We start from the raw sequence: 27567 nt of genomic DNA on the forward strand, positions 1-27567 counted from the left end.
ATGGTGTTTATAGACAAATGTGGATTTACTTTTGTGTCTTCATCAATAGTTTTGATCTTGTATTGATAACCCAGTTCAAGTTATATTGCTCCTCTATTAGAATGAAATACTGCAATGTTCAGTAGTTTGCTGTCTTCTTGAAAAAGTTTCAAGGCGATTCAAGGATAAGTTGGCTTGGACAACACTCTGGCTAAAGGGTGAGTAAGATTGAAAAATATACGCAGCAAAGAAGTCAGGATTCAACACAAATCCTAAAAAGTACCAAGGAATTAAAAATCATTTTGCATACTGGGATCAACATAAATATTTAGCAGATAGTTACAGCTAAACATTTAAAAGTAGATGTAACTGTGATCTAAAATCTGAAAGGCATTGACTTCTGAGTTCTAAATAAAATGTATGGTTTCCATCAAGAAAATATATAAAGGACCCAAGGTCACCATTAACCTCAATATGACTGTAGAGATCCTCAGAAGTTCTCAAAAGTCCTTATCTCCAATAGGCATTAAGTATAGACTCAGGAGTCTAAATCTAGGCACCTGTATGATTTATTTAATTGCTCAAGATCTTATATTATCCTCAGAAAACTTGACATTGAACATTATCTCGCAGATTCAGCTGCTGGCAAAAAATGTTTTTGCATTTTTTAATACATTTAGAATCATGATCCATTCTACCAGAAATCAAACACCGAAGCATTCAGAAGAGAGCTACACTGTTATGCAGAAGCCTCCAGTACAATTTATAATGCTGGACCAGTTCCTGTAATACCTTACTGCAGTCAAATACTAGTTAAAAATGTAGGACTGACCTAGTGCTAACTGAGCTCAAACTTTGCCACTGATTCCCGGACCAGAAAAACACGTCGTTACAGAACACCTCTGTCTCACATCAAAGCAATTCAAAGTAAAGATCCTACTTTGTCTGTGGGCAAGCAGCTCAGCTCCCTGGGATGTGCGGTGTCACCTTCTGCCTCGTCCATGACCTCAAGACGTTTCAGAGCAGTGATGACTCAGAGCTTTTTAATGTCTTTCTCTTCTATGGGCAGCTGCAGGACCAGAAGGGTAAACCACAGATTAGACACCAAGCCTGTGTTCTACCAAATAAGTCCAAAACTACCCTGGACATCAGGAAAAATAGAATAAGGACTATATTTTGTCCCAGCATGAGACTCAGTGATGCAGCTGGATTTCTTCCCCTATTTTAGAGCTTCATTTTATGCTAAGTTAAATGTAGACCTCACCTGCAGTTCATGAACAGTTTCTTTCCCCATCTTTTCTGGAAATGATATTCACACAACCTTAACAGAGACTAAATCACAACAAAACGTTGAAGCCAAACTGTTTCTGAGTAAATCAGAGCCTTATTTTGGGGATAGTCTTCCTCCTTCTGCTTTTCTCACCCAAGCCACTGACTGCGTGCTAGGACACGAGCAATTCCCAAGAGACATTTGAGAGACATTTCTGAAACCTCCACCTCTTAGAAGAATCTTTAAGCCTCTTAATTTTGAAAAACACTTCATAACAAACAAAATTCCCTTCCCCTGACACTGAGACAGAAAAGAAATAAATGATGATGAATAAAATAAATGAAAGAGGTCAGAGGGCGGGGGAGTACCCTGTAAAAAGGAAAAAAAAAAAAAAGGAAATGGAGGCAGTGGTGCAGGGAAAGCATTGTTTATAACAAACAGCAAGATACAAAGAAAATTGGCCAGGTGAAAGCGTATGATTGTGTTACAGTGAACCCCAGTTAAATGAATATCTGACACTAAATAAATCTCTTAATAAAATTACTGCACTCTAGTACCCTACACACTCTGCATATGTAATAAAACTCTTTAAAATGAATAGCTGATAAGGAAATGAACCTGTTCAGGGAATGAATAAACACACATTCACATATACACACAGAAATACCAAATGGTGAAACATACTCATAGTGATTATCAGACTGTTAAAATAATAACCCTGTGAAACAAATAAATCTGCCCCACAGCAAATTATGTCTCTGCTGTACTTATGGTGAAACCTTCTACAAACACCTGATAAAGGAATAAACCTGTTAAAGGAATAAATTGACTGTACAGTAAGGTTATCCGCAGATTTACACTGGACTGCAGTGATAAACCTTCTTTTTCATTAGTCCAATAGATCATAGGATATACAGTACTTACAAATGTTTCAGCATTAAATATTAGCTGGAGTGCTCTGCTGTATGTACGCATTTGAGGGCAGGAGGTCAATAAATAGACTGAATGTTGCTTCACAAAATATCTGTCAGCGTGCATTAGCAGAATACCTGATCAAGAGATGAGCTGGCTGTAAAACACCGCCTGCACACCTGAACTTCCAGAACATATACTACTGGCAGCCTGGGGCTCAGTGGGTCTAAAAATCATATGAGTTATTTAGATTTAACCCCATGCACCCAGGATTTTTTAAAAAAAGTTATATGTAGTGAGGCCACAATACTTTTCTGCTGGTACCTTTCTGGATATGCACTACCAAAATATTTGGCAGACCTCACGCTAGAGACTTGTGCCAGCCTCTGAAGCATCAAAATGGAAGAGATTTGGATATCAAAGTCTACAGAAGAGCTACAGCCACGGCTCATATCATGTCCTTGCATTGCTCCTACATGGTGAAGAGGACAAGAGGAGTCAGGATCAGGCCCCTGCCACATCCTGCAGGGAGGCTAGAGCTGCCTCTTACTGATGAGGCAAACCTGCTCAGGTTATAACTAGAATGAAAAGATTAATGCCGGAGGGGTGCTGCTTTTCTGGCTGCCTAAAGCTTCTAGGATATTCTGGACTGTACAGCACTATAGGATCTCTCTCCTAGGGTGGCCCAGTGGGAGCAGTCAGTGAGGCAGCTGGATTTGGGGCAAGGGTAGGACATACCATCGGACTAATTCACTTATTGCAGCTGTGAATGGAGAATTGGTGTGCATGGGTGTGGGTGAAAATACCATAAAAATTTTCTACAAAGAGGCAGAAGAAACTATTTTCCTCGGTAAAAGCCAAAATCAACTTTACTGGATGACCAAAAACTGGATGAGCTCCACATTGAATATGGGCTGACTTGAGGGTCAGCAAAAAGAAATTCAGGACTCTATGCCCACTAGCCAGCCAAAACAAAGGCAGGACCAACCCCATTTATGGATCAAAACTTCTGCTTTAGGTGGCAACATCTGAGACACATTCAGAACAAGAAGGAGTCATGCAGTGGCAGAGCATCCTCTGGCTTGTCCCACAGCCATCCCTCCTCATGCAGTCCTTTTCCAAAAAAATTGTTTTTGCTAGGTTCAAGTATATTTGTATAAGTCACATAAATAGGTTTAAGAAAATAAAAACCTACAAAAATATTAAAAGCTAGGCACGTTTAAATTCCTAGGGAACTCAGACAAGCAAGCCTCCATCCTCCTTGATGGGCCTGTTGACTCAGCTCGATCCCAAAGACTGAGGTAAAGAAAAGGCAAAAGAAAGGGAGAAAACTTCTATGTTCCTTCCAGTGTTCCAGAAAAGGGGAGGGACAAGCAAGTAATGTGGAGAACAACTAAGATGAAATGTGATGTTGAAATGAATAAGTAAGTTCATTATATTCTACAACACGATAAGACTTTGCAGGCCTGATTACAACATTAAGGGATGGTGCTGCAATATTATAAATTACAGGGTGAAGCACTCCTGTTTCTGTCTCTATATTTCTAAGGTGGGAGAAGTTAATTATTTTTATAGGTCTAGATATTGCAAGGATGAGGATATCAGAATATCTTGTCATCAAGTCTAAAGACAGCAGTGCAGAAGAGGTGGAGGGGAAGGGGGGAACCACCCCATTTAAAGAAAATTATTATAAAAATACTAAAAATGATATATAGATTTTTTGACCTACATCCATCATTTTTACATGCCTAGGTACTTCATGTCTTGTCTCTATAAACCATCATTCTGTTATTTTTCATGAGGCTGAGAGTAAATGGCCAAAGGCTCGGGACTTGGAAGTAAGAAAATTAAATAAATATATATGTAAATAAAATCAAAATGAGCAAAAAGGTTAATGGGAATTTGTATGGTTTTATTATTATTAAGCAACACAGAGAGAAGAACAGCATTTCTAGCACTCTAAGTGGCCTCCGGTACAATCAGTAACCCTGAAGTATATTCAGCAATCTTTTTTTTTTTTTTTTTTCAATTGCCCACCGCAGCCTATATTACAAATACATAAATCATAATGTTTCAACAAAAGCAAAATTTAATTTTCTCCTTTCAGCTGTTATCTGGGCCGGGTGGTATATGGCAGGCTGCGGCCGAGTCATTTATTACACTTGCTGAATGGATAATGGCAGGGAGAGTCTATTATACCCAGCTTTGTTAGGGCTTTGAATGTGCTACTGAAACCTGTGGCAGTCTAAATCTCTTTACATCTGTAATAGATACACAGCACTCTATTATTTCATGCCAGAACAAAATTAAATAGTTGTGTGTAGGGGGAGGCAGGGAGAGTAGGGCAGAGAGTAGAGCAGAGGGGCTCTGGGGATGGAGCAGGGCATTTTGCTGAAAATGCGTTAAAAGCAGCAGCATTTCCAGGACTCATGCTCATCGTGCAGACCCATTTTGTGGTGCTCTTGAAGGCACCTGCCTTAAGGGGCAATAACTCTCTGCTCAGCTCATGCAATTAGATGCACAGCCCCTTCCCTCTCTGGGAGGATGTTTTGCAGAGTTTTAGGATAACAACACTTTCCTGCCCAGCCTTGGTGCAGCACAATAAAACCAGTGCTTGTTCCCACATCACTCCATTTTTTGGAAGGTATTTGGTTCATATTTTTGCAGCCAGTGTTAACTGGCACCACCTGTGTTACCAGCTTTACTGCAGGCGTCCCACGCGGGGAAGGAGATGTGGAAGGAGTTTGCACCTGAAGCTGGTGGCCGCACTGCAGTGCCCAGGGCTGTGGGCTGCAGAAGGCTCTCCTCTCCTTCCCTGCATGCTAGCACCAGCTCAGGGAAGCACCAGCACCTCACTCTTCCACCAGCCTGAGTGCCAAGGGCTGGCAGGCAACCTGGCACCTCCGTTATCAGCTCCTCCTCACTAATTGCATGTCCAGCAGCCTACCGTACCCCCAGCCCAGGCAGAGCCTGGGCTGCAGCAGAGGTGCACGCTGGCTTCCTACCAGCACAAATGCACAAAGCCAGGAGGCCAAATAAACTCTGCTTATTACCCAGCATGGGCAGAGAGGGTTATAAAGATGAAGGGCAGTTTTGTTTGAGCAAGAATGGGTTTCTCTGGTTATTGAAACTATTGCCTTCTTGACAAGTGAAACAGTTATGAAATGGAAGGCAGAAGGTAAAGCTTTCTGTGACAGCGTTGCTAATATCCTTCTTGAGGTGTTTATGGCAATACCAGTTTTTGGTGTTATACCATTCCTGTTCTGACCAGAGATGGTATAGGCACATAATTACAAGGGACAAAATACTCACTACAGGCACCATACCTGGGGCTATCCCAGTGCATGCTGAACAAGTTTGCTATGTACACCTAGCAGAGCCATGATCACAACCTTTCCACAGTGCTACAAAGGGAAAAATGAGGACCTCACCCCACTAGCTTGTTGAGCCTTTATGAAATGCAAGCCCTGGGCTGTATTTGAGGTACTATTAGGATGCCCCGGGATACCTCAGCTGTCCGATAGGACTTTGCACACACGCAGAAGATGCATGTGACAGACCAGCCTGATGCATATGGTTGTGTTTCCCTCTGGTGGCTGGGATCAGTGGCTGTGGAAATCTCTTCCACACCTGTGTCCATGATGTCCTCTAGTGTATGTAGTAGAGATCCACCTCACAAACATGACATCTCTACACATGAAGGGTTTTCATTACATGGGTGCACCTCCAAGAGAATACACTGCAACCTCCAGTGGTGATAAAGTTTGGGGCTCTGAACAAAAGTCACAAAAAATCAGCTTCTTAAGAATACATTGCTGCTCAACAGACCTTTTCTAGAGAGGGAGTAAAAGAGTGTTGTGGTGTCTTGAAGAAAACAAAACCAGCCAACCAAGCATCTGCTACCCCACACAGCATCTGTGAGAACACAACTGGGTTAACATAGCAATGCCCTTTGCTGTGCACAGGAGACCCGATGACAAGCAACCCGGGGACAAAATATCAAGTTGCACTACAGTTAGCCCCAAACAATCTTATTACTCCCCCCAATAAGAAAAAGATAAAAAATAAAGAGTTTATCCTTTAGCTCCCCTTAACTCTATTATCAGGCAAGAATTCTCTTGCTGCCTTACTTGTAATAGCATTGTCCTCCTCTCAGATAACAAGAAGAGACTTACCCCATCCTCCTACCTGCCAAATCTTCCACCAATCTCAAGCGAGAGGATTAAAACTGCTACTGGGTGAGGCTGCTGTTGCTCGGTGCCTGCTCGCTTTTTAAAAAGCCGTCTTATCTATACTCAAAGAAGTAAAGGCTCTTCCCTCGATGTGTTGCATTGTTATCATGTACGGGCTCTTTCACCATCACGCTTCTGAGGCAGATTGATTCAATCTGCAGACAGCGATGCCCCACTCCCTGGAGGAGCCGAAAGCCCCACAACTCCCGATGTTCCAGCACAGCGGTTTGTTCTGTTATCATTGTAAGGGTTCACGCAGGGGAGGAGATTGTTTAGTGCTCTTCATTTGGAAACAGATCTGGGGAGAAGGGGGGTTATTTCCTCAATTTTCAGAGAAAATCTGTTGGCTGACTTTTGGTCAATGAGTCCCATTTTTTTCCTTGTTCAGAGGCAAGAAGGAGTACCCCTTCCAGAGATTAAAACCTGCTGCTTGCCATTAACAAGACTTGCACCTAGAGGTGCATCAGCCTCCAAGAAGACGCAGACACACACACTCTCCCCTTTGATTGTTAGTCTGTGCTGGGCTTAACCCAAGGTCCCTGGAAAGTGAACCCCACAGGGTTCACCAGTGAGCTACAGTGAGGAGGGGAAAGCAGGCATGTTTGCCTCTTGGATTTTTCCTTCCCCTACCCTAACAACTGCACATCCCCAGCACTAATGACTGGCTGTCCCCATATTCCCAGGACTAGCAAATTAACATTTTATCCAGAGACTCTCTTGCACACACAGCCACAGTACGAACAAATCAGCAATGACTTAGCTTCCATCTAAAACCATATTTTGATCCTTCTCAGATGCAAAACAGTCGCTGGATTGAAAAATAGGGTGTCACTGGTGCTCCCCTGATGTATCGGAACCCAGCCCTGAGTTGGCAAGACCTTTGGGACAGATTTGCTGCATCTCTTGAGTTTTTCAAAGGGAAGCACACAGACAGGATTTGAATAATAAATGTATGAAGTCAGCAGTGTGTGTTATGTCAGGCTATGCAAAGTATTTCCAACCTGAATTCAACATTCAAAAAAGTCCTTTTGCATCAGGTACTTTCAGAATTTCACCAACCTTGTGCTACTTATTCATGAAATACCTGAAGGAGAAGTAGCACCACAGGGCATGGAAAACAAAACAAAACAAAACAAACAAAAAACAACAGAAAAAAAAAACTGTTCTTGTTCATAAGCTTACAGACTCTTGAGTCTCTACAAGACAACCCACTCATTCATGGTGATATGGTCTTGAGACTACTTGGGCATCTAATTAGGGTTTTATGAATTTGCTGCTATCCTGACAGAAAGGTGAGATATCTGGGATCCGAACACCTTCTGCCTTGCTAGACAAAATCAAGGGTACAACTCCTTCAGGGACCATGAGGAGTCTTTTCTTTGAGTCCTACTGCTTCAGAAATAGATGCAGCAAGCCAGAAAAGGATAATCTGCCACAGCATCAAAGTTAACATCCCTTTGCAAACTCCTCTTTTATGACAATATCATTTTTTATGACAAATATTAATCTTTGAAGCATTCTTTTTTGTCTTTTTAAATGCTCAGTGTTTTCTGAACCTTTCTAATTTGCTGTCAATGCCATCCTGTAGCAATGAGCTCCGAAAAATAACTGCCTTGTGGGAACTTTCTTTACTGGTTATGTGAGAACTAACCTTCTTTTCACCGAACATAACCTTATTCCCTTGTTATGAGGGTAACATATTCCCAGAATATTTCCCCTACATATTATATATTTTTGTCACGTCTTCTCTTATTCATCTCTTCTCTGGTATAAATGGCTTGAATCTTCACATATAAAAGGTGTACCAGATCCCAAATCATTTACATGAATTTTTTACTACACCTGAAATCTTTGTTAAGGATAACCAGAACTCAATGATATCTATATCATATATATGTTTATATTATACACAGAACTGAAACATTTTTATATTATACACAAAACTGAAACTAGTTGATGTGCCTTGACAGCAAAAGACTAAGAAGGAATGGGCCACATTGGTTAATTAGCTTTCCGCCTCACTTGATACCCTTTCAGGGAAGAGTTCTGGTATAATGAGAAGACATCGATGAAACTGCTCTGGTAACACAGCTGCTGGCCTAGCCGAGGACCCAGTGCATCACAGAATAAAGATGTTTGAGGTGGGCTCCAGAAATTTGGCAGGGATTTGATGTAAACATTTGTCAGAGCTGGGGCATCTCTGTAAGCAGATCTCCTATTAAAGGGCTAGGTCAGCTTTACAACCTTGCAGGATTTTTATCTTATTACCTAGTGTGTCATACATAGGTACAATAGGAACATTTATAGCAGTAAGATTCCCCAAAGGAATCTAGAGGCTGGTGGCCCCCAAGTTCATTCGGAAGTCAATGGAAACTGAGAACTTGTCTGCCTTTTCCATCCTCAAACATTAAAGTCATCCCATCTGTAACTCATGGTGTATGGTATTAAAAATCCTTTTTATTTGGCACTAGGATAATAGCCTCAGTATCACAGAAGGTTGCACTGTCCTCATCCTCAACACTGTGCAGACACACAGGAAACAAAAAAATGTTCTTGTACTTTGTTTTCTAAAGCAACAAGAAAGGCAAAACACAGCAGAAAACATACACGCACACGCATAATCACATAGAGAGTTCAAGTGATATGAGACAGATTAGCAGCCAACCTAGAAATTGAACCTCAGTTCCCAATTTCTCAACAGGAAACACACAAATGTGGAGCTCAGTCCCTTGTATTTTATTTCCCCCAGTGAGAACGCAAAGTTAATTTTTTTAAACATACAAATTTTTAAAGAAATATGAGCACGCTGATAACACACAAGTATGATTTTTCAAATGAAAGTAGCGGCAAAGATAAAAGCAGACCTTCTAAAAGAAATGCTGCTGATGTTAACCGTGGTTGGAGCAATGATCTAGGGATGAGAGTCACTTGCCTTTCTGTTTGCAAGGCTTATGTAGGTCCCATAGGAGCTTCCATTTAAATAGGGGAGGGATTTCATCTCTGAACAACAAGGCTAGTGTCAGATGTAGCTGACACACAAGGGGTAAAGGTTATAATTTCATGAGGCATGAATGTTTTTTTAATTTCAACCAATTAAATTAAACTCTCAGTTTGAGGCCCATAGTGCATGGTCCCTGAAATGACCGTTTACCATACACATCAGATACTCAAGAGGTTTCCTTTTCTGTGTTATGTCTTCAGCCCAATGACTAGATGAAAGGAAATCACTGAAGCGTGAGCTCTATAGCAATATAAAATAAAATCAGAGATGAAGGCTTCCTAGGGTTATTTTTTAATGCTGTTACATTGCTTAGTTAATTTCAAAGCTACATGCTCAAACCCATGTTTTCTGTTGAGTCCCTTTAGACCATAGGGAAATAACTTATTATGCAGATCTGTAATTAGTTCTTTGTAGGGGAAATTAAGCAGTTTACATTACCTGGGGTTAAGCAAAGGGCTACCTTCCAGCTTGCACGAGGATCCTTCTCAGCTGTATCTAAAGAAACATGCTTTCATCTTTTCTGGATTAAATGAAATGGTTGAATAAGAAATTTGGAATATTTCTGAGATTCGCAGGAAGTTTGAGACCCAAGTTCTCCCTCCTCCCTGCCATGCCATGGATTTCAAAAGTCGCACAGAGTTTCAGGGCTCCAACAGTAAAGCTTAAAGACACCTCTCCAATTGCTCTGTCAGCTGCAGACCCTGGTTTCATGAACACATGTCTACAAGGAGACATTTCCATTTTTGCAGCTTTCCCATGAGGCTCTACCCACTTATTACTAACGGCAAATATTAATGCAAAGTTATTGACCCAAATCACAAGATATTTGTATTGCAGCTCTTCCATGCATTTCAACACCAAAAACCTTCAGACTCATGGGCAAGGCCAATTTCTTACCAGCAAAGAACTGAAAGGAAAATAAACAAGTAATTCCTTGCATCAACATTTTCTTCTAGACAAGTTCACCACAGTTCCTACAACAACACCTCTGAAATATCAACGTGTGAAAACTACTGCTGAGAAAACCACTGTATGCCAAGTGGTTTGGCACCACACAAAAAGAGATACATAATACTTGGACGGAGAATCTCAAAAGCACCCAGTAGCTCAGTAAACAAGAAACTAGAGAATATTCCTGTTTTTCTCACAAGGTTGCCACATGACCATAAGCATGTCATTCTGACTTACCATGAATCCCATTTTACAGGTAGAAAAACTGAGGTGATAACTTTCTTTTGAAATTAAAAGCCATAGAAGAGATATTTGTGTTAGTACTACTAATGTAAATACTGAAGGAACAACATACATTGTTTCCCAATAAAGAATAGGCTATATTCAGTGGATATCAGCCAGTGGTACTGGTAAATGTTGCATTGATCTTACATCTTCACTGCTAGAGAAATCTTTCAAAACAAAGACCATACAGACTATGTCCAAATAGATACTAAAGCTGGTATTTCATTTTTATGTCCCTGAATTTTCAAGAGAAGAATCAACCACTGTAGCCTAATAAGAAGCTCTAATGCTGAGGAAGGTCTGAGACAGAAAACTACTGATTAGAGGGAAGTTCTAGGACTTCTGAGGGAAATTCTCATGAGTTGCCATTGGATCACATAATAATTTTTGTTCAGCTTTTATCCTGATGTAAGTCATACAAAGTTCTGGGCATTCAGGTGCTAGCAATTGCATAAACTTACAGTAAATTACAGGCCTCTCCCAGAACTGCATGAGTGAGATTTCAGAGTTTGATTTAGCAATCAAAAATGATTTTTGCTTGGAATAACAGGGAATCCTTCCTTCTGGAAATGGGGCAAAAAGTGAAGATAGAAGCAAAATTCAATGGAGATTTGCAAGCAACACTGCCATTAAAAAAAAAAAAAAAAGAGAGAGAGAGAGGGAGAATTAAAAAAAAAAAAATTCAATAAACAAATTTTGGTTCCATTTTAACAAAAAACAGAATTTGGTATTATACTAAGGAGTCCCTGTAGGTCCCTAAAATAGATAGGCAACCAGGGAGCAAACATATCTTTTCTCACCCCAAAACATCTGCATTACTTCAGTCCCACTTTAATTCCCACTTCTCAAAGTATTTGCATTACAACATAGAGGATTACAGAAGAATAATACTGGCAATAGCAGGTAATGGAATATAAAGACTTTCACCTCTGGGTCATCAATTAAAATCCAGTCCCAATTGGTAGTGACTAAACATCATTACCCTCTGATAGCTGTTCAATTGCGTATTTGAAATGGAGTTTCAGCTCTCCAAGCACTGCAAAAGCCCCTTCTGGGGCTCACACAAGCTGGCCTACATGCTAGTGATTTTAGAAAAAGCCCTAGAGAACCGAGACCACGTGGAGAACAGAGATCACGCTGGGGTTCACTGGTTTGGTCTCAAAACCCTTCCCTCACTCCCCTTCTCACAAACTCTGATTAATTATCTTGCTGTGTACTGCCCTTCCCAGCCCTAATGCATGCAGCCCTCTGCTTCAGCCTCCCTCAGGAGGACTGGAGAGACTGGGCTAGATGCAGAAGAGCATGAAGCAGATGCTTTGACGTTAAAAGAATTTCTTATTCTTGCTCCCTTGCTGCATCTAGGGCACAACTGGAGACCTGGGCACCAAAGATATTTTTAGCCTTCTCCACTGCTCCTCAGTCCTACTCAAGAGCCACATTGGCATCTTGTACAACCTTCAATCACCTCATATTGGGGTTCCCACTACAAAGTACTCAAGATAGTGTTACAACGATAGTGATTGCTGTTGATCTCATCCAACTTACCTGCAGGGGAATACCCAGTCAGGTGTGCTGATGGTTCCAAGTATGTACAGAAACAGGTTTCAAGATGTGGAACAACAAGCAGACATGGCCTAGCAGAACACCTGCAGTGTTTTTGGGTGCTGCATTTAGGCAGTTTTCAGCCACCCCTTCAGCTCAGCCACCACATGAAGGCTCCTCATGTGCTTCAGGGCAAAGGTAGTTTCAACCACCACCAGGGGTGGAATGGTATTTTACTCCACTTCTGCCTTACGCAGGTGCCAAGCCTGAAAAGATAAGATATTTTGTAAATCCTGTTCTATAAATCAGTGTGGACAACAGCTGAAAATGGTGTTTATAACACAAATACTCCAGTAGCTAAAATTCTCTGTGCAGACAATCAGTGTGCTCAGCCAGAGGGGAGGGGTAGGAGAAAGTCTAACTTACACCAATGTAGATTCCCTCTAGATTCCCCTCTTTAACTGGCCTGACCTTTTCTAAAAGGGTTACATCACATACAGACCTCAGCTATTACCCCCTGAACACTATTTTCTTTGCTCTGAAAACCTCACTGAAATAATCCCACGACGAACCTAGTTCTGCAAGCCATTCGCAAGCAGGATTGGGCCACTTACAAGTTTCTGCCGAGAGTGAACAGGGAAGTCATATCCCACTAGCCTATATTATTTCTTCGAATAGATTCACAATCTGGGAAGGAGCCAGAGATCCTAAACAAAGATAAGGTGTAAAGAGGTGGACAAGACATTAAAGAAATAAAATCCATATCAGGGCAATAATGATCATAAAGCAATAAGGTGGATGTATAATAGTTCCTGGACTTTTAATTTGTGACTAATTTGTTGCACAATGAGGTTGCAATTTTCTAATTGTGATTGCCATTTTAATTTTACTCATGGCTGTGCAACTAACAATGTATAGTCTAGTAATTAAAATTAATTGTACCTTCACCTGCATATTTCTATTAGGCTGTTAAATTTAGTTGGTAGGCTCAATGATTTTGTTCTCTGAGAGATGCTGAATTCATTTCAGTGAGCCCAATTATGTTACACTCTGTAATTCCCATATGAAAAACAAGCATTTTACTTTGATATGAGAAGTTGCTACAATCCCATTTCTAAAATTGCATATTCAGAACAAGAATGCAGGCTGACAGGAGATATGTGGAAGGGTATTTCTTTCTCTTTGAAAATAGCCTATTTATGGGATACCTCTTACAAAACTGGCAATTACAGCCCCTAGGAATAAATCCTATAAAATCTCAACTAGATAGTCACCATTCAATTAATTTCATGAACAATTAACAGATGTCTCCCTAACCACACACATGGTTTAAATTCAATCAGAATTTTATGGCAAGCTATACCAGGCGCATTTGAAGCAATGGGAACACAGTAACGGAACAGATTGCTTCAATGTGCAGACAAAACTATGAAAACCCATACTGTCATATAAGATCATTTAAAGTAATGACCTAAATTTCCAGAATCAATACCACTTTGAACCTTCTGTTCTCCAGAAAAGGGCATTCCTCATTTTTACATAGTGGCCAGACTGTACCAAGTGCCTCGCAAATCCACAACTGATATCAAAATATTCCATAATTAGTTTATTATCAGTAGTGATATATTTCAAAGTGACCCATATTTCTTTCTAGACCACAGCAGCAGCAACCCAAAGCAACTACACTTAAACTCCACAGTGTTTTATAGATTTACCCTTGTAGTCCCAAGCGAGGAAGTTAACCTGTGTTCCTTGAAGACTCGAACATGAATTAAAAACAAAAACTGGGCCAAACCTTCAAGCTTGGGATTGCACAATCAAGACCTTCCAAATACTAAAGACAAAAGGGTCCGATCACCAGAGCTGCTAATCACTGACTGTTACCATTTATCACTCCACACTTTTAGACTGTGACCTTCTAACACTGTGCCCATACTGTAACAGACATAGCATGTTTGCCAACAGAGAAGCTCCCTAGTAAAAGAGCTTGCAATCTAATTGTAGGAAGACAGCTACTCTGCAAAAGGTGAGTCCGAACAGTTTCAGCATTTCGAAGTCTGGTTTTATGTGTTGTAACCTCCAGGGCTGAGGCTCTGAGAATATAAGACAGAAGGAAGGAGAAATATATCCTCTATTATCTTAATATTACTCTCCAGAAGCCAAGATGGAGCAGTTATATCATAGCCAGCCTGCACCAGTCAGAAGAAAAACTAAAACTACAAAGTTGTCAACAAACTAGAAAACAACCTTCCTATATGGGGAGAATCAAAGGAGGTAGAAATATGACTTCTCTAATAATGAACATCCCAATTTAAAGGCAAACAATCCTGACATTTTGGCCCTTTTTCGTTATTTATGACTCAAGAGTTGAATAAAAATCTCCACTTGGTCTGTCAGCCCAGCTCACAGGCTTGGAGAAGGGGCTGTCTGAAGCACACTAAAACATACAGCAAAAGAAAAAAATAGACAGAAAACATTTACATTGAATTTGACTATTTAAAGCTAAAAAAGGAACTGTCCTTAAGAAAAGGAAGATTTTAAACTCATCCAAGTCAAATATGTTTTCATCTTAGCCCTGTGTTAAGATGTGGGCTATGGTTATGACTCAACTTATAAAATCAGTGTTAAATCATTTGCAACTCACTTTTGTCTAAAGCATTGCTCCTTCATCCCTCTGGCATAAAAACAGTTTACTGTGAACTGAATTGCAACAAATCCCTTTGAATTGTTATTTTTTTTTACCATATACCCTTTATTACTATTTTCCCATATAAACCATTGTTTAATAACAACAGGATCTTTTCATAACACTCAGAATAATTGGCTATTTTGGATGATATTATCAAGACTGTTAAATGTGGCTGGGTGAGTGACTGTTATTCATGCAATTCCCTATTAGCCCCTTGACCTGGATCATTGCTGGAGCAAGTTTTATGAGCTTAATTGCATTCGCCCTCCTCCCCTCCCCCCCTTCCTGTGTAAATTAGTCTGTACAAATAGAATTTCCTAGTTATTGTGCATCATCTCTAGACATCTTCTTCACAGTTAGAAACAACAACAACAGCAACAGACCAAACTCCATCTGTATTTGCTAAACTGTGTGAAGCTGAAAAATAAACCAGACAAATTGTACTAGCTATTGTCATTTTATTAAATGGAAAAAAGGCTTGTGTTGATTAAGACATTGTAAGTGGCCAGACAAAGCAAAAAATCCAGGAGAGATGATGGAGACAGAGACTGAAAGCTTTTACAGTACTGGAAATTACAAAGCTTCCTATGGGGGTCTGTATTTGTTATAAGATGGGTTGTTATCTTCAATCTAAAAGCGACCTTGATAAAGTATCTTTTGACACTTTTACTGCTCCTTTAAATGAAATATTCCCTATATCTTCAAGAATCAGCTTGAGTGGAATTGACTCGGTAGCTCAGCTTTAGAAAGACAGGGGAAACATTTTCTAATTTAAAAGAAATTTGAGAAAATAGTTCCATTCCCCTCTCTATTATCTAGCCATTCTGGAGCTTGGGTTTCTGAAACATCAACATGCAGAGTTTGCTTTACAATCCTTCTGCAGAAATTAGCTGACACCCATCAATGTAGATAACAGAAAGCTGTGGCATTAACACTTGAGAGTGCATTAATCTTTCCCAAATTAAAATCTGCACCACAGCATTTAAGATTGAGGCCACCATGGTTCAGTGCTGTTTGACCGCCAATTTTGATAAAAGTGTTTTAAGAGAGGTGAGACTTAGATAAATTGCCCGTGCTTACACAACAGCAGCGAGGGTAAGTGTTCAGTCTATTGGCTGCCATCATAGCGGGGTGTCACTGGTGTTTGCATGTTTACATAAAGTGCAAAACAGAAGGAAAAGCAATACTTCACCCTATATTTCTTGGAGGTGACACCAATATTATATTTCATCGGTAGGAGACAAATATACTTTCACATTTGAGTATGGGAAGATAAAGGCACCTTTGGTTGTAAAACAAATGAATATTCTTCTCGAGCTCCCCAGCTACTCACTTTCTCTTGAGTTTAAAGCAATCTGCCTGCACCGAGCGGGTGAGTTAAGCCTTAGAGATAACACTCACATGTAGTTCTTGATCCAAGCCTGTTATGAAATAAGCTTTCCATTTGACACATAGCCACAAAAGCATTTGCCACATGATTCACCTTGCATTTGCCTGAGCTCTGCTGGCCTCAGGAGTGATGCACAAAATGGATTTAAGACTAAAATTTGGCCCTTTTTGTTTTACTGTGCTGCTGCTTTACATATACTCAGAGCTTCTCAGAGTTGTGGGTTATTTGCATCCCAAAGACATGGGAGGGCAGAAGAAAACTCCGTCCTCCTTGGCAGGGCCTATGTCAAGAACTAGGAGCAAGGGAGCAAGTGATAAACCTGCAGCAGCTGGTCAGCCACCCAGGGGACTGGTACTTTGATTTCTGCACCCACATGGCCTGGTGCATGCCAGCCTGCATCGAGATCTCTGCCTACAGAGTTATTTGGGCACCTAGGTGACACTGGTTTAAAATCAGCTTGTCTGTTCTTGCTGTGAACTAAAGCCTCAGAAGAAATATTGATTGAAGAAAGTGGAACTTAAACAGGAAACTGGTGCTAACAGCCTGATCAGTGGACGTGAACCTGGAAGTCAGAACCCCAAATCCTCTCCCTGCCCCCTGAGCAAGTCCTGCCACCTCTCTGTACCTGCTTTCTTGGCCCATCTTTTGTCTTTTGACTAAGTCACAGGGACAGTGACCATCCTTTGGAGGATGCACACCACCTCACACGGAGAGGCAAGGACTTTGTCTCAGGTCTTCTTAACAGTATTTCAGACGTCCCACATCCCTGCCCAAGTCTCCAGGTTGAATCACTGCTAATATGTAGACCACACACCTTTTCTGTTGACTCTGTTGCAAAGGTTTTAATATGAGTATTCTGAGGTTTACAGCAAAACTTCCAGCCCATAAAAAAATCAGAGATCTTTGAAATAGCAACAATGTGACCCCAGTGGTTTGCGGGTACTATTTCTCTGCTGGCCATAAGAAGAATGTGGAAACTCTCCTGGACTTTTTATTTGTAAGTCATTTCCTGGGTTGTTCCTGGTATTTTCAGATGGTCCCAAGGTCTCAGGTTCCTATCACATTTCATATTAAGTTTGAAAAACTGTTTACATCCCATAGCTCAAACAGCTCTGTAACAACATGAATTACTAACAGAACTATGAACATGTAATTTCCCAGACCCTGAAAGCTACGCTCGTCCTGCAGTAACTAGGATTTTTATGTGCTATATTACATGGTTTCCTTCTTTGTCTTACTACAGTCTAATGAGGTAAAATATTAGAAATTAAAAAGAAATAATCCCCTTCCCTGAGTTATTCATCTACCAATGAAATTCACAGTAAAATACTGTCAGTCTACTATTTTGATTCCCTTCAAAATTTGGGGAACAATTAAAGCCATTAACTTAATGCTGTTATGATATGATTACCACTTACTACAGTAGGCAGAAAAGCAAGTACCCTTATCTGGTATTATATCCATGAAAATACATACACACCTAAATTGGGGGCAGTGGAATGGAATAGCCATGTCACTTTACTAGGTGAAAATTGATCCATTTTTTAAGCAAGAAATCAGTGCCTGGGGCAAACATCGCAAAACAGTATTTTGCTTCTTCACAACTTCCCATGTAATTGGCTTTTCCAGGAACTGGAAACGCTGTAGAGATGCTGGTCTGGCCAGAATGGGAGTGTACTGCCAAGGACTTGTCACAGGGAAATGGGAATCCAAGCTCTACCTTTGGGCTTTGCTGATGACTGAGAGCTGATGTCTACACTCATGGAACTGAGCTGTGAGGCAGAAAGCCAGAGACCGAGTCCCTCATGCCAGATAATTGCTGACTTGTCATAGTCAAATCATTTCACTGCCTCAGCATCTGCCCTCCCCCCATCAAACTGATAGTACTACTTGCCAAAAACGTAACGGAGTTATGAAAAGTAAAAATCTGTGAACATTTTGATATGTCCCAGTGGAAATCACTGTGAATACATAAGATATAAATGTAAACTCTGAAATAATCTGTTTAGGAGAAGTTAAAAATTAGCTGAATCATCAAGAATAAAGACCATATCATCAAAGCTTTCACCTTGGAAAAACTTTGCTTTCAGGCAAACTCAACCTGTGCCAGTTTGACTGCTGAACCATCAAATCTTGTGTTCAAAATCATTCTTCACCATTCTTTATTATTTTCCATCTACATTTATAATAACGTATGTGAGCAGACAAACCAAATTAGAGTGAGTTTGAGTATAAAAGCATTTAACAGTAAAGTAGCCAGGTTGAGGTAAGGCATTCATGCCATGAATCATATTTTGGACTTCATCAAATGGATGCATTACAGCAACAAGTAGGGTAGGTATAGAAAAAATGTTATGAAACATGCCTTGGCCCCTAGGGTTCACAACAGCTTAAGAAATCAGAGAAAAAACACAAGTGTAACAAATTAATATAAGAACCACAAGGTAACCATGAGAGAATTATGATCAGTTCTCCACAAAACCACAGCAGCATCGAGAAATTTTTTTTTCCCATCATCTCAGGTTGGCAGCACACGCTACCATGTATTGGAAGATGATGACCCATGTCCCTTGTTCATTCTGTCCATTAGTTCCCACCTGACCAAAATAAATCCAGAATAACTTGGCACAAAAGCCACCAGCTCCCAGCATACTACAGGCAGTCCAGAAAGCAACCCCTGAGCAACTTGCAGGTCCTGCTTCAAGGTACCTGGTGAAAGCCTGCTGTGCACTGAGGTTAACGAGGCTCACATCTAAATGGCAATCCAGCTGACCCAGAAACTACTGCCTGTTCACTGCATTTCAACAGAAGTTGAGTTAGAAAGGTCAGCCTTCATTTTATAGATAGTCCACGGTTTAAATCCTGGATTACTTGCAGGTCACCTAAAATTTTGAGATGAAGACAATGGCCAAGAACTTTGCTTTTCTGAGTCATGGAAACATGTTGTGTCAAGGCAGATAATGCAAGACATAGAGCCCTCTCCAAAGCCAAGGAAAGGCAGCAGAGTAAAATCCATACGGGAGCTATGGACCTGTAGAAAATTCACCACCTTCTGCTTCAGGAGCTAAACGTACTTCTTTGGGCCTACTCGAAAATAAACACTACCTTATTATTTGAAAACAAGAGCAAAATAATAGACTGCATAGCACACACAAACTTCAAGCTGAGGTTTGAAGCAAACAAACAGAGCAAATAAATTCTTTATGATGTGTTTGGTCATGTTATAAAAAACATTACTGGAATTTACTACAGTAAAAAGGGAAAAGGTGAAAAAAGAATAAGTGGAAAAAGGAAAATGGGGAAAAGGTCCATAGTTGTCTCTTAGTTACAGCATAGCCAGACATATTACATCTGAAGACAGCTTAGACTTTTCTGTATTTGTTGGGGCTTTTTTTCACTTGAAAACCAAACTAAATTTAACTGAAAAGAACACATATTGCTTTCTATCTCTAGGGATCTTGTGAGAGCTCACGAGGGCTGCTAAAGCCAGGTGGTGATAATACGACTCCCAGAAATGGTTTGGTTCAATTTGGAGATTTGATTCACAATACAAAAGCACAGAGTAAAGCAGATACTATCAGCCTCTGTTGATTAGACAGGTCAATGTGATATCAATTATTATATTTTTTATTTGAAGCCCACACACTGATCTGACTAATCTGTGGTATTAGGAGCCCACGCCTGAATAATTAGGCAACCTATATAGAACATTAAGCTGAACCATCCCTCTGAAGAAGCAAAGGATAAGCGAAAGGACACCAACCAGGTGCAGCAAGACAGCAGGACACCCCAGCAAATCAGACTGGCAGGAACCCTGAGGAAACGGAAATCTAGCTGGTACTAGTATTTGTCCGAATGGACTGTGCTACTAAGAGTAATTGTATTTAACAACTGTAACATTGTAATTAACACCCATAATTGTAATTTGTTATTTCATTAGAGGTCTTGGTACATTCCCTGTTACACCTCTGAGATTTCTCACCTGCAAGACAGAGCTCTGGCTGGGGTCTGACATGGGCTGTGGGACTGAGAAGATGCAATTTGCCTCTCCGGATGGATTCCCAGGAGAAAAAACATACCCATCATGTGAGTCACTGCTGCAACACCTTAGTTGGGTGGGACTGAACATAGTGAGGAGGACAGGATGAAATAACATGGAATCAGGCCTGTTCACATGTCTGTGTAAGAAATGCCAACTACGGGTGAGAAATTGGGGCTGTAGCCTGAGAGGTGCTGCTGAGGACCCCGTAGCAAAGCACATGAGTAAGGACTTAGGTTCTACCATAAATACAGCTGCAGGGATAGAGTCTGCAACAACCCAGACATCTAGAGCAATCAGAGACAATGTAAATTATCTTCATATTAATTCACACAACAACAAATATATATCCCTAAGTCAAATACAGACTTGAAATCCATTCTTGAATGGAAGCACAGTGCTTCCTCTGAGCAGCCAGGGATCCCTGCAGGAACTTCTGAGGCTGAGTTTTAGCTCAGCCTAGTTACAAATAATGGTACTCATTGCAGTTATATACAAGCAACCCGCATGTGCCTGATGTATGGAGGGTTGGGATGCAGTTGTTAAATCCAAGCAGCAGCTAGGCTTTAAAGATTTGCAATTGCACAAAAAGCACTGATAAAGAACAGTTGATTTCTCTCATTATGTAAAATGTAGCCACTCTTGTCTTGACCGAAGAGGTAAGAGCATATGATTTCCTGCTACTTACAGGTCGTTTGGCTGAAAAATACAGTCCCTTTGCAGTTCAGTCTATCGGCAATTAGATAACAAATACAGGACATGTAGATGGAGTCAAAAGCATTGCTGTGCTTTACAGCCAGCTTGAACAGTAAGTCTCCAGCTGGCAATGCAGAATTAAAAAAAAAAAAAAAGGATGAAAACCGCGGAGCAGACATTCACCTAGTGTAAAGTAGCAAAGCCCTGCTGATTTCAACAGAGCTATGTGGATTTACAGTGGCTGAGGGTACTGTCCCTTCCTGGTGACTTTTGAAGCTCCTATAATTAACTAAGAAAATTCAATAAAAGTGCCCCCGCATTCAAGTCACATGTGCTGTGTGAAAATTTTATGGCCCTCCCGAATCAGGTTCCATACCGCATGTGAGATTAATGCCAGAAATGTAGGACTTATTGGAGATGCATAGGGAGAGGGAGCTGTGCAGAACATTAGTCGGATGTCAGGATCAGAGAATTCCACACACCCCCCCCCCCCCCCATAAACAATGCTGAACAGAGAAAGATGTTTGCAAAAATTCCTTTGTGGAAAAGATTAATCAAGCATATTAATCAGGACATTTAAAATGGTACTGCTTAAGCAGAGAAGATGATACCAAGGTTTTAGCTTGGCACTTTCCATTACTTGGGTGTCCCCCTCTAAAATAAATAAATAAATAAAAATTAACAGCATACAATTCCAATAATACATATCAAGAACTATGTGCACTAGTGAGGCCAGCAGCTAAGATCTTTTTCCTCTCACTCTCATCAGAGGAAGAAGGTTAACCCCAAGCTTGGTAATGTTTGGAAAGCATGCATACCATCTCAAAAAAAAAAAAAAAAAAAAAGAGGCTGGACACAGCCAAAACAGAACAGAAGCAATAAGAACCAAAATAATGAAAGGAAAGAGCAATGGGGAGTCTTTGGGGAAAGCAAGCTATTATGTGCAGCAAAACTATTTACTATCTCGACCTATCCTATATGCCCTATAAGTAGGTGTTTTCCTTTATTATTAGTTAGAGAGTTAAAGTAAATTTTCAATATGTTGCTATTTCCACACTGGATATAGAGGGAGGAAGGGTGGAAAGAAGACAAACATGCTGAAGACACAAAAGGAGTTTGGGCTCATGAAAGTTTATCTCAGCTAATAAAGAGAATAAATGGATATCAAAGTAAAGATGTCGTTAGCAATAAGGTACAGCACTTTGTCACTAGTAGAATAATGCAGCATGGATGTTTTTGTTGGCTTCTGGATGTTAATATTATTTTTTTCAGTGCAAACTGTAAACTGGAAAAAAATAAAAATTATGAAAAGCATCCCAGTGAGCAGTAGGAAAAAAATTTAAAGAAGCTGTTTTGAGAGTAGGTTTCCTTTTCTCTTGATGCCAACAATCTGTTTTCATGATTATTAGCAAAAAGAATCACCAGATATCAAGAAAAAGGACTTGAAAAAATCAGGACCCAAAATCACTTTCTTTGTATCGCTAAAATCATGACACTTCCAGAGTTTTTCTTACCCATTCACATACGAACATGTGTTTATACCCCAATGGAAAGGGGCTAGTATCCATGACATTAGCCAACATTAGCTCAACAACCACCACAGTCATGGCAATCTCTTGGTTACATCACCTGCACCACATCCCAGTAATCTGTGTTTCTGAGATTCAAACAAACATCCCAGAATCTGTCAGTCTTAATTTGTTCTCTCTCTCCCTCTTTCTCTCTCCTTTCCTACACTGGGTCAGAACTGGAACAAATATTGATCTCTTGGCAAACTGAAGACTTTAAATATGAAAATAAAAACAAGTGGGAATCTCCTAGTATCCTGTTGGACTTGAAAAAACACTCATTCCAGAGAAGATCTTAAAATGTGGGGCCTCCATGTTGGTAAGTTTAGAGTATGAGAACTGCTAGGCAAGCTCTTTGACACCATAGGAATCCAGATCAATTTACAAAAAATGTCATCAGTATACTTCAAAATTGCAATAATTTCAGAAATTTCTGTCTACAGTTCTCCATGTGCAAAATACAGTACAGCACAATGCAATAGAAAAATCATTGGATCTATAACATTTGGGATGACCCATGTCAGTAGAAGATGGGTGGTGACTGTCCCTAACTTGTGTTGCTGGAGCATTTACATGACCAGGTTTTCCAGATCTGTCTGGATGTGATGTGGGTCTGATCAACAGCCAGTGACAGAGAGCATGGTTCTCCCCATTTCATCAAACGTGCTTTGAAAGAAGCCACCTAGCAGCTGTATATGATTATGTTCATGTCGGATGTGCATTTAAAATAAAATTGTTAAGGCTGCAAAGTTGAGCAATCAAATCAGCAGTGCTAGAATTCAGGCTGGTTGTGGAAAAAGAGTATGTGATCATTTATTTTCTCCTATTTTCTGCATAGGAGAATTGAACAGAAATAAGCTTTATTCTGGCGTTTTTCTGCTTTTGCAACTGTATTTTTGTTTGTACATGTAGTTAAAAATTACTTCATTCAATGTCTGAATGCAAACAAGGAGTTTTCTTTATCAAATCCCAGCATCTCCAGGGTCTTTTAAACCCAGGCCAGCAGCACCCACAAGAAGTCATGTGTTTTGGTTTGACAGTAAGGGAAAACACATGTGCAGCTCTAACAGGACAAATCCAGCACACTGCACACTACTTTACATGCTTGCTGCTTTTGCGAGTCACCCTCAAGCGCGACCATCTTGTGTTCCATGATAATTGCAACAAGGTTTTGCAAATCAATTAAAATCCACATTGTCTCCTCACTGTACACAGGCAGCACAGAAATGCCACGTCATTTTTTTTTCAGCAATTCAGCCCTTCAAGTTACATTTTTGTCATCCTTTACCTTTACCTCAATGTTCACATTGTCGCTGTCAAGCCAGGAAGCGGTAGTGACAGCCACATCTTGAATAGCCATCTTTCACTCTCAAATAATCTAGTTTGCAATGGGTATCTTTACCTACTATTCTTCTATTTTCCATCTCATGAGCTGCCATGAAATTGACATTTAAAACTAATTGTACGGTAAAATCCCGCAGATTCCAGAAACTGTGGCTGAGATTTGTGGCGAGGCAGGAGGACCAGATTCTCCCCTGTATTAGTTTTCTGTCTGCTACATAACTGTGAATGAGTGCTAAAGGGGATTATTAGGCCCCAGTGGTGAGATAGAGTGCATATAACTAATCTGCATTGCTTATCTCAAGCAGACAGTGGTCTGTCAGGACCTGTCTACATGCCCTCCATGCTTGTCCCTTGACTTTATTGTCTTGCCGCTGCTGTTGCTGCTGGTGGCTCTCTTCTGCTCTTATAAACAACCAATTACTGCCCCAAACAGATGTCTGTGGCTATGATCAAATAATTTAGTTGGAGTGAAGAGGCCTTAAACAGGTCAATTCCATTCAGTTAGACATGGTATCTGAGCGAAGGGGAAAGGAGGCACTGCAGGGTGACCTGAACTTGTGAGTTACTGAGAGTAGGTAAACTTAGGACAGTGGATAATGAATCAGCTCTTGCCAGTTAACACTATAAAAATACATAAAATGAAAGCTGAAGAATTATGTAAAGACTGCTTCTGCTGCTGAAGATCAAATGGATGAGTTAAGAGAAAAGGGGGTTCCTTTACACAGTGCAACATTTTGCTTCATGCATTCAAATGAATAAAACACACGTCTCCCTGCAATTAACCACTAGCTTATAAAGCTAAAAAGCTATGTATAGAATCAGACGAGCAGTGAGAAAGTTTGGTGGGATATTTTTAATTAATTCTGCTACTGATGAACTGTTATCTCCAGCAAGAAAATTTGATTCATGTGCCATTGACAAAGTATGATTTCCATTAAAATATTGTGCTAACTTCAGAGTTTATAGCTTGCCTGTTCAATAAATTTGTATTTAGCCATTGTCTTCCTTGGTCTGCAGGGGAAACAATGCGTATCGGGCAGATGCTCAGACATCCGAACAATTAATGTAGCTTTCAAAAAGAAAAAAAGAAAAAGAGGACAGCTTTAAATCTTTTCTGCCTATGCAACCAACAGCCACCCTACATGTGATCATAAAAATACACGGTTGTTTGATGGGTAGTTATGTTAAGCTATAACCATAACCAAAAGCCATGACCAAGAGGGTGAGCAAGGGAATCCTTTTATTCTCCCCTCCTGATTCAACAGTGCCTTAAACAGCAAGATTTCCTATTCTGCAGTGCTGTCATACAGCCATGCAAGCATAATGACCTTATCTTCTATAAATTCACTGGGGAGTGGGCCCCACCTCCATAGAGGCAAGCAAAATTCCCTTGCAAGACCCGGTCAATACCATTCACATCACATTGAGTTAAGGTATATAAATATTAATACGCCCAGGTAAGAATTAGGTCACTGAACTGTGTTGCAAATACTGGAAAAAAAAAAAAATCTGAGACAGCTTCACTCATTTTCCCATAAATTTCTCATAAATTTCTCAGACACCACCACAAGCAGAAGAAAGCCTACGCCCCAAAGGGCTTTTGATCCTTACGGTTTGGATAAGCTTTTAAGGTATAGCCCCATACAGCAGACAAGCTGGCTAATGTATGAGGAGCAGTGGGAGGGAGGATGCAAGGAGGCAATGTGAGACCTCTCTGGACATCCAACAGCTCTCTGATCTCAAAGCATCAATGAGTTCCACAGGTTTCTCTCCCTTACCGTAAAGATAAGTACTGCAAAAGGAGAAGGGTTTAGGGAAGAGCAGAACCTGAAGCAGCAGCTGTAGGTGTCCCCTTTACATGAGCTGAGGACAAAAGCAGAGGTGAACGAGACTATGGGGTGAATCCAGAATATACGAAATGAGAGAAACTAGTATATTTGTATGCAGGTGGCATAGACAGAGATACAGCCATAGAGATGAAAAGATAGGGAAGAGGGAGATAAGAGAAGGTCTGAGAAGGGGACAAAAGGCAAATGGGTCTTTGGGACTGATGGAGAAGCACTGGAGAAACGTTACCAAGGCTGACCGCCACAATGAGTCCTGAGTTCAGGACAATAATGAAATCATTTCATGGATCTTACCTAAACAAAACAAAGCAAACAAACAAAACACTAAAATAATCTTAAAATCTAAACACAGCAGAAGTGTGGCTTGCCAGTGCGGAGTTGAGCTACACAGGCAAGGACGAATTTTACCTGAAGTCTCAAAGGAAATCGGACGAGGTCCAATTTTGAGTTCATTCTGTGTTAATCTCAGCATAGCTCTTAGCTCAAGGTATCTGGAAAGGGAAACTGAATCTGGAACTTCAGAACATATATGATACCAGTGCAAGTTTGAAAATCAGAAGAAATGAGTAAATGCCTGGCCAGTTAGGCCACCTTTTGTTCTAGGTTAGCATTTACCACCTGCCTAAAAGGGTTTATCTAAAAGAGCATACTTAGATATATCCATACAAAGAAGAAACACCCTAGTTCACATTCACAGTTTCCACAGAATAAGCCCTGATCATCTGTGATATTTGTATTTAGCTTTTACGGACTGTCAACACATCTTGTTTTTTGTGCTCGCTTATCTCTGCTCTGCAAATTTAAGACTTAATCTTTCCTTAGAAATAAATTTCTCCCAAACTACCAATTGCTGCTACTTCTTCATCAGATAACTCTGACTTCTTATTAGGGGACACTTCTTCATAGTATGTGCAGCCCAAAATAGTGTCATCATCCATCCCATCATCCATCCTTCCTCCATGTTATCACATTGAAAATAAGCTTAATTAGTCTACTTTTCTTCTTAGACATACTTTCTGTACTGACAACTTCTGAGGTGTGGATTTTCCCTAATAGATCACAGAAATAGAAAATATCACAAAATAGGATGGAGTAGATAGAAGAAAAACAGAATAAATCATGACCAGATCATGGAAAATCTGAAAAAGTGTATTTCTAGTCCACATTCTTGCTGGGAAACCTGGAAATAAGGAATGTGGCATCTTCAAACCTGGGATGCAATTAAAAACATAAAATGTAATTTTTAAACCTAAGGGTTTCTGTTATTAGCTGCTCAACATCTTTCTAAACTCTTTCATGTTATTTCCCACCCCCACTAGCAACTGCGGCTTTCTCCAGTCGTGAACTGTCTGCAAATTCAGTTTAAAAGAAAGCATGGGGAAGACAATCTAGGTGAGTTGATGCACTCCATTTCAGATAACTAGCAAGGCAGTAATCTGATATGTTGACAGAGAGGTAAAATATCACTACGATACGAGTCAGCTGTTTTAACCCACCTAGTAACGCCAAGCCCCTGGAAATATCCTGTACCCAGGGAGTTTTCCCACATCCTGAGACAATGCCGCAGCCCTCAGCTCAGAAACTTGCCCTCTGTATGCTTCTGGCCAAACCCACATCGTTTCTGGACATTTAAGGAAGCACCTTCGGTATATCATATTATTTAAACAAGGGACTGACTTGTGCCGCATGCCTGGTGCTGTCCTCTGGTTACCACGCTGGCGGAAACCTCTTTGCTTGAAATACTTTGGATCTCTATTAGTCACACAAACAGTCACTGAGATGCAAATTTGGTGGCCCAGAGGATGACTCAAATAACTGAAAA

Source organism: Anser brachyrhynchus (assembly GCF_964034855.1).
Source record: "Anser brachyrhynchus genome assembly, chromosome: 4".
Taxonomy (NCBI): Eukaryota; Metazoa; Chordata; class Aves; order Anseriformes; family Anatidae; genus Anser; species Anser brachyrhynchus.